The sequence below is a fragment of the Marmota flaviventris genome, chromosome 4, assembly GCF_047511675.1.
Source record: "Marmota flaviventris isolate mMarFla1 chromosome 4, mMarFla1.hap1, whole genome shotgun sequence".
NCBI classification, from domain to species: domain Eukaryota; kingdom Metazoa; phylum Chordata; class Mammalia; order Rodentia; family Sciuridae; genus Marmota; species Marmota flaviventris.
Window position 1 is genome coordinate 160,727,561 of NC_092501.1, and position 16,033 is coordinate 160,743,593.

Sequence of the window (16,033 nt, forward strand, 5' to 3'; positions counted from 1 at the left end):
GGGAGCAAGGCTTTTAGATAAAATAATCTGGGAAGGATAAGATTTAGGAGTTGCACTGCAAATTGAAAGATAAGAAATAGCCCATGTCTGTAATCCCAGCATCTCAGGAGGCTGAATCGGGAGGATCATGAATTCAAACCCAGCCTCAGCAACTTGGAGAGGCCCTAAGCAATTCAATGAGATACTGTCTCTAATAAAGATATAAAAACAGGCTGGGGATTTGGCTCAGTTGTTAAGTGCCTCTGGGTTTAGTTCCTGGTACCCATCACCCCACTTCCCCCCCACCAAAAAAAAGAATTAGCTCAGAAGAGTATGAGAAAGAGCAGAGGAAAGAGCCTGTGCATAGCTTCTAGACACTTCTCAGACCCTCTCAGCCTGGAAGCATAGGCTTCAGGACCAGTTGGCTCAAAGTGAGCAGGGTGACTCATGTGTGTGTGTGTGTGTGTGTGTGTGTGTGTGTGTGTGTGTGTGTATGTGTCGGAGGCATATTCTTCAAAATATCTCTTGAAAAAGATAAAAGATTTAACTCAGACATTTTTAATATTATGTGTGATAAATTTTTACATATTTGTTGTCTAAACAGATTGGGATTCAGCAGACCTGATTGATCTGGACATATGAAGCTTTTGGGCATCAGTATTTTCCTGCTTATCAAACTTCAGGGATTATGTAGGTGTGTGCCCAACCTCATAGAGGTACTAAAGAATAAAGTGCAAAGGTCACTGAGGTGTAAATCTCAGGAAAGGGAAGGAATGGGGGATGATGGGAGAGCCTGTATCCATCCTTGGGGATTTTAAGAGGTCTGGCTATGAAGGGCAGTTCAGAACTGAAGTCTTGTGAACTTCCTGCAATTTCTTATTTTCTGGGTTTTGTTTTATGATGGAAGATATAAAACAAATGAGCTACAGAGAATGATCCACTAAGATGCGTGTAAGAGGGGGCATTAAATAAACTGTACGATCTCAATTTCATGTTAAGGGATCACCTTTGAACAAACAATAATGACCTTTTCCACTTTTCTATAAAAATAAGAGGAAACGGGGAGGTTGTTATAGTTTGGATGATATGAAGTGTCCCCCAAAAGCTCCTGTGCTAGTTCAGGAATATTCAAGTGAACTGACTGGATGATGAGAGCTGTGACCTAATTGGTCCTTCCTGGTTTGAATGGACTGACTGTGTGGTAACTGTAGGCAGGTAGGGTGTTGGTTGGAGGAGGTGGACCACTGGGGGTACGCCCTGGAAGTGTTCATCTTTCCTGGGGTCCTTTTGCCCCCACTCCTGCTTCGTGGCCACCATGTGGTGAGCTGCTTTCCTCCACCACACCTTTTGGCCATGGCATTCTGCCTCCTTGGCCCCAGAGCAATGGAGCTGGCTACCTATGGGCTGAGACCTCTGAAACTGAGTGAATTTCAAATAAGTGTTCCCTCCTCTAAGTTGTTTGTGTCAGGTATTTTGGTCCCAGAGGTGTAGAGATGACTCTCAGACATTAAATAGGAATCCAGTGGGAATGAGCACAGGTGAATGAGGATTTTTGCAATTTTTTTACATATTTTCTTCTAGAAACAGAGCTATTGACCTTTTAGAAGGGAGTAGTGATGATTTTGCAAGAGTTAGCAAATAAAAAATATAAGACACCTGGTGACACCTGAACTTCAGATAGGAGTCAAAAATGTTTGAGAAAACATCCACATGGGCAGTCTGAGGCAGAAGCTGTGACTGCTGAATGAGGGTCTTGGAGGTGGGAGGAAAGCCTTGCTGTCTGAAAATCCAGGTGTGTACAGGGCAGGGATGCCAGGAATGTGGCTTTCCTGGTGGTGAGAACATTCCTGCTGCCATCTTGGGAATGTGTAGCTAAGGGAGATGAAGACAAAGCAGAGCAGAGGGTGAGCAGATCCCAGAGGTGAGAAAACGAACAGTGGACATTTTACCTACAACTTACTGGAAGTCAAAGAGGAAAGAATAATGTAGGATCAATGCCAGAGCCTTGGGTGACCTGGAGAACAGAGCTCCCAGGAAATGGAACTCAGGATTCCACAGGCAGGACTTCCTTATTGTTCTTATTTTTATTTATTTCTGCAACTGTGGGAGTTTACCCTTTCCTTTTTGGGTGGTGGGTGGTGAGCAGGGACAGGTGCTGTGCTATTGTGGAGAATGAGCTTGTCCTTTCCATTTCCTGGTGGGCACATGGATTTAAGGCACATTAGTGTTTCTCTATGGTCTTAGAATTGCATTATTGTAAGCTGATGTCCAAGAACAGCATTGTTTATATGTCTTATTGAGGACTGTTTCCAGTACAGGTTAAGAAGCTGCTTTCGTTCTGATTATTATCAGTATCATATATTCCATTTTGCAAATGTGTAATTATTTCGGAATCCATATTAGGTTTCAGTGCATATTAAAGAATACTAAAGTGTAATTCCACATGGACAAATACACTCTCTGCTTAAATAGGGTTCTAGGAACTTCTGCCTTTACCATCAACACTAGTTATTCCTCAAATTTATTCTTTTTTTCCCCCTCCAAGACTTATACTGCTTAGATCCAATTTGGAGCCACATTCATTCTGTCTGATAGGAGACAACTTCTAGTAATTCAATAAAACGTGGTGAGGATGTTGCCTTTCAACCTTTCTGCTCATTTTTTTTTTTTTTTTGCTCCCATCAATACATTCTCTGATTTGCATAAGAATGTACTTTGTCACCTTTTTCCTCATAGGGCTAAAGGTTGGCAGGATATATTTATTCTTCAGTACTTAAATATCTCACATAAACCTGAATCTAATGCTCTTTACTTCAAAACCACCTCCCAAAGATAGCACAGCACCAGGCTCCTTCTCATCAATATGCTTTTTACTTATCCTACCATTTTCCTTCATTTATTCATTTTTCTCTCTGCCTGAAGGACCTATATTCAGCCTCCTGGGGATAGTGTCTCCCTCTGAACATGTATTCTTCCGGATTTCCCTGTCTTTGATCTAAGATTTGGCTTTGGCAAGCTAATTGGCTATTTTCTAGCCTTGTAGAAAATAAAACAAAATGAAGAACAGAAATGCACATCTATTTTTATGACCACTTAACATAATATGAATTGTACATAGAGATCTCACACACATAAGTTTGTGTGTGTTTATGTGTCATTTCTTGGGATGTTAATGTAAGTGGAAAAGATATCTGTAGGGTGAAAGGGACCTGGAATGGGAGTTTGGGCTGGGAAATTAAGGACAGCCTGTTTGCTAAGCTGAATCTTTATTGGTGACTTTAAAGGCAAGGTATGTCCTGCACATATTGCAGAAAGCATGCTGAATCACAGAGCTAAGTGAATGGGTAGCAGGGCAGGGAGATTCAAGTTGGAATGGAGGGCATGAGGCGACAGATCTCTAAGTCATTGTAAAAACTCTGCAATTTATTGTGAAGGGTTTCAAACCAACCGATGCAACGTGTTGAGTAGAGGAGTGACAGGGCCAGAATGGTCTTTTAAATGGATCACTCTGGTGGTTTGGTGTGCAATTAATAGGCTCTTAATGGAGGAGTGAGACTGGCAATAGGGACCCATCAGTAGGGTCCTGCAGCAAGCAAGAAGAGAGATGATCATGCCGTGAGCACACAGCCACTGAGCAGAGCCCCAGGTCAGTCACTCTGGACAGGTGTGGAAGGTGGAGCTCCTAGCACTTGTCTGTGGACCAGGAGTAGTGTGCCCCAGTTGTTGACAATGGTGTACTGCCTTTCAGATGGGGGCACTTTTATTAAAGTTTACCTTTGACAATGAAGCACATTTCTCACATGTGAAGGCCAAAAATGTCATTCATGTCCAGGCAGAGGACTGTTGGCAGCGGTAATGAAGATTAGGGAGAGTTTGTAAAACTCTTTGAGAGGCTATGTGCTAATAATATTATCAGAGATGTTTGATTTATCTTCTTAAGGGCAGCATAACAGCCATGTTCCTTGAGGCCACTCTCAATACAAAAAGACTTTTCTGAAAGCATGCTTAAACCACTTTCCAACATAAAATTTCACAAAGATTTCATCCTTTGAGTTGCCAAGACTAAAATGAGCACATCCAGCTTTAGAAATCATACCACATAGTAAAGAACACCTTACTCCTTTTTAATATGTTCAAATATTTGGGTAGATGCGGAGATGTTAAAACTTTCTTATGCATTTTTAGTCATGATCAAATTTTAAATGTAGTACTTTTTAGAGGTCTAAATTGTGATAATTTGACATAGGTATTTTGTCTAATATTTACCACAATCAGGTTAATAAAACTATCTGTCACCACACATAGACATCATTGTATTACACATGTACCCATGTTGAGATACTTGCTTGGCAAACTTCAAGCATACGACACATTATAACTTGCCACAGTCACCATATCATGTACGAGATCTGCAAATTGCCTTCATCTTATCACTGGACAGCCTCTCACTAACCTGCCCTTCTACCCCATGCCCACCACAGTCTTTGGAAACCACCATTCTACTTTCTGCTTCTGTGATTGTGAATTTTCTTAGATTCTACGTAAAGTGAGATCGAGCAGTACTCAAAGATACAGTAATTCTGTAACTTCTATTTTAGTAAGATAAGTTATTTTTGTATATTACCTCAATTTGTTATAATCATTTTAAAAGATACAGATCCTTTTAATTGTGTTATGTTGAGGACACTAAAGTATTAAGCGATTAACTGATCCAATCAGAGTTATTCAGGTAGTAAGGACTTTATGCAAAACGTGGGTGTGGATATTATGCCCTCAAATTCTTTAAAATACCTATTATTTTTTGAAAAAAAGAGTGGCTTGAGGGTAATTCATCTTTATTAGAACCATCTAAAGTGGTAAATATCATATCTGATGGATTGCAGAGGTCGAGGACCCCTCTGTATGTGACCATGACAAGTGACAGCTTTGTGGAGAAAAGACACATTTTTAAACCATGCAAATATTTTGTCAGATGATGAAACTGACATGTGAGAAGTATAACTTGCAGTTAAATAATGGGGTTATGATCCAATGCCATTTTTTTCTGATTTCAAAGTCTATTTCTATCAGATGTTTTTCTTTTTTTAATATATTTTTAGTTACACATGGGCACAATATCTTTATTTTGTTTATTTTTTTTAATGTGGTGCTGAGGATCGAACCCAGGGTCTCAAACGTGTGAGGTGAGCGCTCTAGAGCTGAGCCACAACTCCAGCTCTCTATCAGGTGTTTTTCTACCTGAGTTAAATTAAATATATACAGACATCGTGTAAGTAGTCCATCCTGACTCCAAATCTTGTGTGTGCATACACACACATGTGCACGCACATGCACACACACACACACACACACATTTTTACCCATTTATAGCTGGAGAGAGGATGAAGATGCTCAGGAGGTCTCTGCAGAGTCCGGGAAACCCTGCTACCAAGTGGTGCTGGTCAATAGTGAAGACCCAGGAAGTCAGAAGCCATCCCTTTCCTCCACTGGCATGACCACTTATCAGCGTGCCCTGTACCACACTGCACACCAGAACTCAAGGACTGGGCCCAGTGTTGGTGGAAGTATATGGTGCATTGGTGAAGGTCCTGAAGATGCAGGAAAAGAGAACCTGTGAAGTCTGGTGGTGGAAAGAGGCGTGGAGGGGGAAGGTCAGACTGGAGAATACCCCACTCACCTTAAGAAGGTAGTACTGACAGTAACACTGGGGAGGGAGTGTTAAGAATGTTTAAATAGCACATATAGGCTTCCCGTGTAAAATGTTTCAGTTACTGAGAAAAGCAGGAGACACTTGGGTTTGTGAAATCATTATTTGATGTAAATGACCAAATGGGAGCTGGAGAAACATTCTGATGTTCTTTTTATTGGTTTAGCAACAACAGGGTGGTAAGACACACAGAAGGGGCTGACTCTCACATGTTGTGGGTCTTAATACAATATTCTCCAAGGGAGTGTCATGCTCAGAGATAGACATGATAAAACGTCTTAGAATTTGCTCCTTTAATTTTGTTTATTTTTTCTTTTCCTTAAGAGACTTTATTTTTTAAAAAAAGTAATTTTAGGTTCACGGGAAAGCAGAGCAAAGGGTTCAGAGATTTCCCATGTACACCCCATAAGGTAAGCCTATCCCAAGAAGAAACGCGCACCAGAATGTCCCATCTGACAAACTTACATCGACTCACCATTATCACCTAAAGTCCATGGTATAAATTAGGATTCTCTCTTGATGTGGCACATTTTATGGATGGTTTTTCATCTGTTTTAATACAGAACTCCTGCATGTACAACAATTGAAAGAAGATCATTTGGCTGAGACCTCAGGTCAGGAATTTAGCCACCTCAACTGTCCCCCATCCTCAAAGTGATTCATTGCATACAGAAACCTTTGATTGATGACTCTGGTTTGCAAAGGCTCTTGTAGGAGAAAGAACTGGGGTAGGTGTCTCATTTACCCAGCTAGGAGCCAACTCCAGGTCTATGACTGAATAACCCGAGATTCTATGCTCCCTTTTCCTCACCTCCACCATAGAAACCATACCTTAACTTCATAGACCTCCAGGGAGAATTTAAACAGGGTCACATACATGCAATGTTTAGCCCGACACCTAGCACACCCAGCACAGTAGTAGCTTAGTAAGTCAGGTCTCCCTGAACTTTCTCAAGCTTGTTTTGCCAGAGACTGATGTGATCAAGGCAACTCCCTCTTCTCCATTGAACAATGGGAAAAGCAAGTGGAGGGTATGCATGGACCAGATTAAGAGATGCAGAAATGAGCCACATTTAGCATTATCATTATTATAACTGGTGGCTACCATGAAGTGCCCCCAAAAAAGCAGACTCAAAGACAAATTAATTTTTGCAGGTGGTAGATCTGCTGATAAAATTTTAGTAATTTTCTAAAATTGATCAGAAAGCTGAAATTAGCATTATTATCATTTACAGGAAATTGTCCAATTCAAATTGATTTCTACATTTAGAATTTTGTCCCTACTTAGGTTATTTCCATGTGACCTTGGTATGAATGTGAAAACACAGAAGACAAAATGTCTCTTTTTGTCTCATGCATATCGGGAGTATAAGAGGTCAGGGCACAAGAACACATTTCTGAAAATCCGTGCTTACGAATTTGGACCAAAAGTTTATGCCTCTATTTTGACAGTTATTTTATCTGTCCAAGTAATTGTTGGAATAATTTTGGATAATATCCCACTTTTTGATTTATCTTCTTATTTTTCTACTTATTAAAATAATCTATTTTCTGCTTCCCTATCCACTTTGCATGAATATAACAAGATCAAAGATTTAGTGATTATAAACAACATTTACATTCAGGATTGCATTGTAGTGCATATCTTCTCATTATCCTTTTTATAGATTTGCTGGATTATACAATAAATTATCTTACTTGGTCTTCAGTTAATTCTATTAGAAGCTCAGATTGTAATTTGCAAGCAGTGAATTCATGTTGGAGTACTTTGTTGTCATTTTAGCTTACCATAAATAATCATCTCTATATTATTTAAATGTTGACTTCTCATAAAAGATTAATGCAGAATTAGTGACAAACTAGAATTTCCATCAAATGCAAAACCCCATAAAAATTAATGCTTCCCAAGATGTGATATGAAAATCCCAAAGGCGCTTCTGATTTAAATCTATTCACTCTCACCATGAAACTTACGTATCCTCTTCAAACACACACATGAGGTGCACAGACACATTTTGTGTGAGAAGCAGGAAGTGTGAGGCAATGTCTTAATCAAGTGTAATAAACTGTTTATGATAATGCATTCCTACTCTGCTTCTGTTAGCATGAATAATGGGAATATTGAACTTGCATGAGTCCAGGTTCATGTCTAATGGTAAAACAACCTTACAATTCAATAGGTTTTCTGAAAGACCCATTGTGTGTAACTTCATATGAAATAAGCTGACCTGGTAATAAATAAAATAACAAAATCAGTAACAACAAAATGAGTAATAAGCTGACAAGATGATGAAAAATTAAAGCAACATGCGATATTTTCAGACTTCTTAGCTTAGAAATGATCTAATCAAGAGGCCTGCATTAATGTGTTTTTTCCATGAAAGTTATAAATTATACATGATAAGTCATAACATTAAAACAGTACCATGATTTAACAATACCAAACTTTAAATAAAAAGCTGAACGCTTCCTATCTAGCGGAACTGACTTTGTTCCTATGTCACATGTAAGCATAAAGTTAAGGTTGAAAGCATCTAAGTGTTATCAATTCTAATTTCCTTTTTGCCACTAAGGTAAGGAAACATCAAGTTGCTCACACATTTTGCATAATTTTTAATATCAACCAACACCTTCTCTTTGTTCTCTATATTGTAATAAAGCTCTGTATCAAGATATTCTTGTCCTTTAAAAGTATACTATAAATACCTCTAAGAGCAAAACATGGCATGTGTTTCCAGTTTTCCCTCTAGTTTTATGCATCCTAAAAATTATCTAGTGGAGTCCTACAAAACTGTCACTTCTGTACAACTTTGTCAAAAATGTTTTACTCTTTTTCTGTAAGTGTGTCTGGCTCCTTGATAAAGAGATGGATTCTTTTCTTGCTTCCCATACCAACCATTGTAATCTGCTGAGAAGGCTCTGGGGCATGTTCCACCACCTTATGCTGTGGTGCTTGTACTCCAAGTGCCATATGTGGTGCCACCTCAGCAAGCAGCAGGGTTCAGTCACAGGGTTCTGCATGCTTTTTTTTCCTTCCCCAACAGCCTCCATATTTATGCATCATTGCCACCGGTGCTATTTACTTAATATAATTAGGAAGGATTTTTTTGTACGTATGTTAAGAATGTTATATACAGAGTTGTTTTCATGCATATCAATATTCAAATAACTTCAAATGGAGTTTTTTTTTGTATTCTGTAACAATGTCACAAATCAGTTTGAACATGAACCAAGTCTGCTTTGAAAAAGAAGGAAAATATTTTATTGCAGAGACTGTCTTCCACCTAAATGGCTCCTACCATATCTTCTCCAGTATATAGGTAAATATGTGTCTTAAACAAGAAAGTCTATATTTGATCCACTCTACTGCGAAAATGCCTGCAGGATCGTTGCCTATAACTTGTAATGTGAGATTACAGTTCATAAAGTCACTAATACAATCTTAATATGTTAATTTAAATTGATTTGAATTTATAACATCTATTCTGAGCTGTCATTACCTGATTTCCAGGTTAACATAAAATTTAGAGTAAAACTTGTGGGAAAAGAATTAGAAATTCAACTTTGTCAGAATCTTGAGAAAATAATAAAGAATATTTGGGGGATATATTTGATTTGTGTTATGGTTTGGATGTGAGGAGTTCCCCAGAAGATCATGTGTAAGACAATGCAAGGTTCAGAGAAGAAATGATCAGGTTATGAGATCCTTAACCCAATCAGTAAATTAATCACCTGATGGGGTTAATTGCATGGTAACTGAAAGCAGGTGGGGTGTGGTTGGTGTAGGTGAGGCATTGGGGGCATGGCTTTGGGGTATATTTTTTTCTATCTGGTGAGTGGAGACTCTCTCTCTGCTTCTGATCATTATGTGAGCTTCTTCCCTCTGTCACACTCTTCCACCATGATGTCCTGCCTCACCTTGAGCCCCGAGGAATGGAGCCTGGTATTCATGGACTGAAAACTCTGAAACTGTGAGCCCCCAAATAAACTTTTTCTCTCCTAAAAGTTTTCTGGTCAGATCTTTTAGTCACAGCAGCATACAATCTTTTAGTCAAAGCTTATGAAAATAATTTGGATTCAGAAATATCAACAAGAAATCATGACTGTTGTAGAATGAAAATGGCCTCCAAATAGGGAGCTCCTAATCTCTAGAACCAGAGAAAAGCAGCTCATATGCCAGGCAAGGCAGCACTACCTTAAATGCAAAGGAGGTGACCAAATGAGGCTGCCTGGGGAAGCATGGATCCTGCCTCAGCTCATGGGCCATGTGTGCATGCACCTTGTAAGAGAGCCAGAGGGAGCTTTGAGATTCGGACAGGTGGAGGGAAGGATGTGAAGAGGGAGGCTGGTCCTGGAGTGATGCTCTTCAAATCCAGTGCCAGTAGTCTTCATTTGCTGGAGGAGGCTAAGCGCTTATCTGAGCCTATCATGTCCAAAGGGAGTGTGGCCCTGCTGGCACTTGGAGTTTGAACTTCTGACTTTCAGAACCACGAGAGAATCATTGCACATTGCTCTGTTTCAAGACAGTCATGGTGATTTGCTGCAGTAACTAAGGAGAACTGATACAATGTTACACACTGCATCTATATAAGTCCTCACTTAAATCAGTGAAAAATCCTCTTACGGAAGTCATCCCTGCAGCCAGGCACATGCTAACCTGGTTCACAGGTCTGGATTTCCCCCAGTGCCCTAAGAAAAAAGATCTGATCCTTTGAAGAAATATCTTCCAATTTCACACTAAATTGAGAATGGTACGGAATGCATATGGGATATTTTGTAGGGGAAGAAAAGAAGCAAGTGGCAAAATAAAATATGATAGGAAAATGTCAAAACTAGCAAAAAGAGCTAGCAAGAAGGGGTCTTGCTGGCCAGGTACAGAACCATGTGAACACCAAATTCAAGATGTCATGGATTATGAAAATATTGAAATAGATTAATTTTTAAGCCCACACTGATAGTAACAAGGAGATGGAAAGATAGAAGAGAAAGTCTCCTTTCAGTGGAATGCAGACAGTTGCATGTGCAGAAGTATCACAGTGGGCCAGATGCCATTTTGCACTGAGTATAGTAAAGATGGGTTTGAGAAATGATCATTAATTAATGCTAAATATAGGAGAAAAAATTGATGAGGAGCAGCATATTTATATATTCTGAAAGTGTTTCTCTAAAGATAGCCTCATATTTGTAAAAGGAAAATTATTAATTCACTGAGAAACGATTAACTCCTTTACTGGCAATCAAAATGAGCTTCACCCGGAGGGTGAGTCTCCAAGGCAGTGTCTGTCAAAACTGAATTGAATATTCTGTAGAACACCCAGTCCTCATCCTTAGAATACCAGTGTCATGAGGAAAAAGAGCCCAAGAACAGTTTGAAAACTGAACACATACAAAATTGATGTCCTTGCTCTGATCATTGAGACTTCTCAAGTCAAAGTGCCTACCTAAGATTGCAGAGCTGAGTAAACTCAACGAGTCATGGCCAAGATCAGCTCCCTTGGAGTGGAAATGCTGAAGGCATGAACTAACGAACATTGAAATAATAATTCCAGCACATGGCTGGAGGCTGAGTCTCATGAGGCTGCACAGACTTCCATGAAAATTTTATCCAAAATCCAACAGGTTGTCTGAATGAAGATCAAGAGGGATTGTGTCTGACACTGGAGGAAGGAGTGAGAAAATAAAGATGTTAGATTATCCCCACCAATTTTTCAAGGTGAAGTTCTATTTTCCTGGGGAAAGGACTTTTCCTGAGTCCTATGCCATCAGGAGAAGAAATACCCTGAATCCTGTGCCCTCCAAACTTCCTGTCACAAGAAAAAAAAAAGAAATAAAGAAACAAAGGAAGGAAGGAAGGAAGGGAGGAAGGAAAGAAGGAAGGAAGGAAGGAAGGAGGGAGGGAGGGAGGGAGGGAAGGAAAAAAGGAAGGGTTAAGAGGGGGGAGGAAAGAAGGAAGGAAGAAATGACGGACAGATGGACAAACAAACTAACACAATTGTGAAGGTCCTAGACCAGGAACTGAGACCAACTCCAAGACTAGGGTTGACCCGTGAGGCTGTGGAGGACCTCTCCCCCACTACTTTAACACCCCACTAACAGGGCTCAGGTCTAAAGTCATGGATTACCGCTGAAAGAGCTATAAGGTTAATTCATTTAGAAGGGAGTTCCCTGGGAAGTCCAGGACAGCACAAAGAAAGAGAAAGGAGCACTGGAGACTATAGCATCTTCTGGACTCTCCAGCCAGAGCAAACCCTTAACCCAGTCTCACTCCTAACAGGCAAACATAAACCTCACACTGAACACCCAGTCATCTCTCTTCTACTTACTGATACATCACAGTAAGCTTTCAATAAAGGAAAAAAAATGAGTCAGAAGAGACAATGCAAGCAACAGAACCAGCTCAAATGTGATGAAGATGAAGATGTTGGAATTATCAGACCATGAAATGAAAAGGGCTATGGAGACATCCTTCACCTCAGCCGTGATTTCTTTGGCTGCATTCAGTCTATTAGAGGCATTATTCAATTGAGTTGTATTTTTAATACTTCTTGCATTTCCTTCTCTTTCTTAGCTTTGCTTATATTTCTTATTTATTCTAACAATTTTTCCACTTTTTTCATTAGAGTTCTCATGAAATAGATGCAAAAAAATATTCACAACATTTTAAAACATGAATCCAACAGTGTTCAAATATTAGGCATCCCAATCTAGTCAGATATAGTCCACATATTAAGGGCTGATGGATCATTTGTAAATTAATCAATACAATTTACCACATCTAGAAGAGGAAGAAAAAAAAATCATATGATTATCTCAGTGGACAAAGAAAAACATTTTGTGGATTCCAGCACCCACTCATGGTAAGTAATCTCAGCAAACTGGAAATAGAATGGAGCTTTCCTACATTGATGGAGATATTTCTAAAAGTGCACAGCTCACATTTGACTCATGGTGAGAAATTAGATGTTTCTTCTCTAAGGTTAAATGAGCCTGGAACATCCTCTAATCATTCCATTCTATCACCATATTGGAAATCAGCTAGATCAATGAGTTTGATAATTGCCACCATTATCTAAGTAGAATATGCCTGCTTCTGGTACTGATAAGTAAATACAGTTTATAGCAAAGTTATAGGGAACCAGATTAACACAAATATTCAATTCATTTCTTGTACACAAGGAAAAAATAATTGGGTTCATATTAAATTTAACTTTGACAAAACTTAACTATGCAAATGAACATGATAAAGGAAAAATGGGCAATATATCTTAGAAGTTATATCATTAAAAACATACAAGACAGACGTACAGATGACAGATGAGCATATTAAAAGAAATTTTACAGATAACCTTGGCAACCCACCTCTGCCTCCTTCCTCCTTTGTGATCCTTGGAATAATTATAGAATATGCTGGAAATGCAGCATTCTGAGTTGGGGGAACAGGCCAGGCTTCAATCTCACTCCTCTTAGAACAGGATGTACTTTAGTGCTTGTACCTCAGTAGTCCAGATTGCCCAAGGTGTATAACATTCTTGAGCAGATTCCTTTTAATGTTCCTTCGTAACCTTGGGACATGAGCATGTATGGAAGAGGCATCATCTGCCCTGAAGACCTTTTTTGAGACCTGAGGGAAATGGCTGCTTCTTCCTCCTTATCTGTAAGCAATACAGTTGCTTTGCAATACTTGTACAGTGACTTATCTCACCAGACTTACACTCTAGGATCATAAGCAGAAATTGATGAGTTTTTTTGAGGGGCTCTCCTAGGGAGACGTCTTCTGCTAAACATCATATGTCATCAGAAAATAAAAATTAAAACAGGATACCAATACTTCCTATTAAAAATTGCCCAAATTCAGGAAGCGGATTCTACTATTAAATGTTAATAATAAGGTGGAGTAACAGGAACTTAATTCATTGCTGGTGGGAATGCATCCACTTTGGAAAACAGTTGATGGTTTCTTATGAAGTTAAATATACTCTTTTTGTACAACCCAGCCATCACATTTCTTGGTATTTTCCCAAGGGGCTGAAAACAGATTGATGCAAAGTCCTACACAGGGAACTTTATGGTAGTATTGTTCCTTATTGCACAAACTTGGGAGTTACCACATAGTTCTTCTGTAGATGAATGGATACATAAACCATGATAGATCTAGAAAATGACTATTATTCAGTGCTAACGACAGAACTGTCAAGCCATGACATGCAGGGAGGAAACCTAAATGCATATTACTAAATCAGAGAAGCCAATCTATAAAGATTCTAACATGATTCTAAAGCACACAAAATTTGGAAAGGGCAAAACTGTTTAGACACTAAGAGTAGTGTTTCCATAGTCTGGGGTGATCAAATTCTGAACAGGCAGTGACACTACTCTCCACAATGCTCTAATGCTATAATGGTAGCCACCTGCCACCTTACTTTTGTCAAAACCCATAAAATGTACAGAATCAAGAATGAATTCTAATGGACCTGTAGTCTTTGGGTGATAGTGATACATCAATATTGGTTCATCAGTCTTAACAAATGATCCACTCTGGTGAGGGAGGCCCGGCACATGCCAGACAGGAGGGGCATGGGACACATCAGTACTTTCTGTTACATTTTCAAGTGAACTTAATGACTCTAGAACAGAATATCTATTAAAAATTTTGAAACAATAAATACCAAAAAAACACGGATACTATTTGACAATGGGACCAACTAGAGATTCAATCCTGAAGTATAAATTTTTATATCTTAATACCAATATAAGAATCGTACCTACCCAGTTAAAAAATATTCTTCAGTGTTTTCTTATAGAAGATTTATAGTTTTGCTTGACTAATATCCATCTCAAATTAATATGTGTGTATACTTTATCAAATTGACAAAGTTCCTTTCTGGTTTTTAAGCAATTTCAATTATGAATGAATACTAACTTTTGTCAGAAGATTTTCAATATCTATGAGAATTGTTGTATGGATTTTTTCATCACATTAATTCACTTTTAAACCTTAAGTCAAACTTCAGTCTTGCTGTGTACCTATGTAGTCATTATGTATTAACTTTCATAAATTACTGGTGTGAATCACATTCCTAGATCATTTATTTCCCATAAATTATTGTAGTTTAAGAAATACTAATTTAAAGCATTTTTCATCTTCCACAGAAATGTCTTGGTATCTTTGTTCAAAAAATAAAAATAAACAAACAATAACAACAAACATGTGCTGATGTTGGTCTACCCAAAACTTGCTCCTCCGTTGTTATTATGTATGAGAAATTTATTTGTTTATTCGTGTATCAAATCTATATGACATATATTCTTATGAACATATTCTAAGACTTGCAATGATAAGGTTAATGCCAACCACCTTTCTTCTTTACCTAGATTGTTTGGCCACTCTAATTACTGAATATTTTTCCAAAAAAAAGTATAATCATCAAATGAGCACACAAATATTATATTAGAACTTTGATATTAGGAGAAACACAAATGTGTTTGATATCCTAAGGGTAGGATAACCATTTTCAAACAATATTGAGGCTCCCAATTTTTGAACTGAGTGCACTTTTCCATTGTTAGGTCTTCCTTAGTCTTAGAAAGCCTAAAGAATGTATTTTGTTATAATTATCAGTTTATATGTTATATGTTATTTTCATATTTAAGAACATGTTTTGATGCTATTTAAAAATACAACACATAAAATATGAATTTCTCCATTGTTCACTACTGGTAAGTAGAAATGCAATTAATTGCTCATCTAGCTAACCTGCATTCTTTAATCTTGACGAATTCATTAAATATTTCTAAGGTTTTTTTTTGTTGTTGTTGTAAAGTTCATAGAACTTAACGTAAGAACTTATATTATCTGTAGAAAAAGATGGTCTTTTTATTGTCTTTTAACCTTATGTCTCCTACTTTTTTCCATATTGCATTGAATAGGAAGGACACAGAGGTTGCACAGAAGTGGCCAAAGCAGGAGCTTTTGTTCTGTACCACTCAAGTGGACATTTCTTTAGCTGCTCAGCTGCAATCGGAAAGCTTCCTGAACCTTTTATCTGTGAGAGCATTTGATATTAACTTTAAAATGCTTAGAATTTACCAGTTTGACAAGGTAAGTGAAATAATTTTAGACAAAGGGGAGAATTGAAGAATATGAGCAAAGATATTAGACACCTTTAGAGAAGAGTTAGGCTGGAAATTATAAAAGAGGTTGTTGGGAGAATGAAACTCTGCATGTAAGCATAACTTTCTATTCATCCACAGATTTTTGTCCATTATGTGTGAAGTGTTGATCAAGATTTGCCTTCTGTGTTCATTACTCCCTTTGTCTGAGCATGACACTATCTCAAATTCTCTATT